Consider the following 2,300-nt stretch of genomic DNA (forward strand, 5'->3'; position numbering starts at 1 on the left):
TTCTCTCATTAAATTGAACTAAGCTGGCAAGTGAGGGGTTTTGGATCCTCCACAGCATCTGATGCAACTCAGCCACAGTCAGCATTGCACTGCTCGTCCCCAGGCCCCTCTGCATTGAACTCAGCACCGAGCGTGCACGCTTCCTCCTTCCCCACGCGCTCTGACTCAGGACTGTCACCCCAACGTATTCACATTGCTTTTATTTAGGTCTTCTGCCAACACTTACAGGGTAACAGACACTTGGGACGGCAAAGTCAAAGTAGCAAGCAAAAAATCAGGACCGAGGCAAAAAAAAAATAATAATAAAATTAAAAAAATCCGCAAAAAACCAAGCAAATCAAATATAAATACAATGTTCTGGAGCTCTTTAATCATACCATTTTCTTTAATAAAGAGGTGGTTACGATCTTACAGTTTTCTCTTTTGGCCTAATCCGAGGGTTTTGTTACTCTTTACCAGTCTTAATTCCACACATACCAAAAAAAAAAAAAAAAAAAAAAAAGAAGTTGATATCCAACCTTTAAAATATAAGCCATATTTTCTTAATAAAATAAGTTTTGTGCTGCTGCTTGTTTAGTAAGTACTGTACATCAACTGTTCACATCTATTTAACAAATGGACCATACAGAGTTCAAGCTAAAGCAAAAAAGAAAAAAAACTGCAAGAAAAATAACAACCCAAAGGGAGCGTTGTGAAAACACCCCACGTACAGTTCAACACTTGCTCGTATAAAGGAGGTACGAAAGGGGCTAGAACTGAACACAAAAGCACTGGAGTCCCCATCAATTTTCTTTCACGACTACTGAAGTGCAAATCACTCAGGCAAGATATGAATTTCGTTTGTTTATTGCTGTCCTGCTGTCTGGCTTCCCTTCCTAAAAGAATGACATTCTTTACTTTATTCACACTCATTTTCCAAGAAGAAAACCTTCCACGAGGCAACGCTGAATGCTCGGGCTTTGTGACGTGAGGCATCAGGTCAGAGGCTTGCAAGTACCGGGACGCCCCGACTGCCCCCGTCACGTCCAGGTATGAGACAAGGGAAACAAACAGCATCCAACAACTGACAGGTAAATGGAAGTTACTCCTCTTCCCACAAGGCTTGCATGCACTTGGCGATGTTTCCAGTTGCAGAAGGAACACGTGCGCATTGAGAAGGCAGAGAGACTCGGGAGCCATTCGGGATGTCCACGTGGGGTTTGTGGCTAACTACAAATCCTGATATGTCTCTGGGTTAACAGCTATCTGCTACGGGTAGCAAAATGCACAGCACCTCAACATGCACTTATTCATTTGCATCTTGGACAAGAGAACGGTAGAAATATTGAATGCTGGAGCCGCGCAGAAGGTACAGTGCATAGTCCGTTATAGAAAACATGCGGGTAACTCAAACCCCTTCTAAATATCTTCAAAGTGGAAATAGGGTTTAAAGGGCACAGCAGCTATTGAGTTTGGCTTTTTTATTGAATCAAAACCATGAAAACCCAATGCAGAGGGTGAAAGAAGGGCAGAACACGATCTGCAAGTCAACAGCTGAGCGTTTCAGAAGCTGTGAAGCTTTTGTGTAGTTAAAATCGCTGTTAAAAGTAGGTGCTACATCAGCAAGTCTTCATTCATAGTTCTCTATGAACAGCCACCTTACAAATGAGTGCAAATCTTAAAGGTCCATTTTACATTTCAAGTCTCAAGGTTAAAAAAAAAAACAAAAAACGTTACAGAGCAACAAGCTGTTTCTGTAAATGCCCACGCTATCTCTTTTCAAATGGTTAAAAATGGCACGTGCTATATGCCACAGCTACTAAAAGACATTTCAGAATTCTAGACCCAACTAAAACGCTGAAATAAAAACTAGGAACCAAAATACCTCCGCCCCTCGCTGCCGCCAGCAGCCAGGTGCTTTCCGTTGTAATGCTGGTGAACAAACCGATTTACAGAGAGAACCTTGACCTTCCCCCCGCTTTGATTCTTAACGAGGGGCTCTCTAATAACAAGGTGAGCAGGCACAGCCCCTCTGAGATCATTCTGCTTTCAATGAACACAAGCCAGAGGTCTGAGGATGAAATGGAGAGGTGCTGGATTTGTGTCACAATGCAGGCACTTGTGTATAGGAATGTAGGTGTTATGGTTTTGTGATTTTTTTTTTTGTTGTCGGTATTCCACATCATTACATCATGTAAGGTACGGGCAGTTAAAGGGTTAATTCCCCGGTTACTGTAAACTGCCTTTTTTGGTGTGGCCCTCTGAGGGGGAGGGGAGGAGGTGCACTCCCCAGGGGTCTTTGCGGGAGAGGGGGTGGTGAA

Source organism: Numida meleagris, chromosome 22 (genome assembly GCF_002078875.1).
Source record: "Numida meleagris isolate 19003 breed g44 Domestic line chromosome 22, NumMel1.0, whole genome shotgun sequence".
Classification (NCBI taxonomy): domain Eukaryota; kingdom Metazoa; phylum Chordata; class Aves; order Galliformes; family Numididae; genus Numida; species Numida meleagris.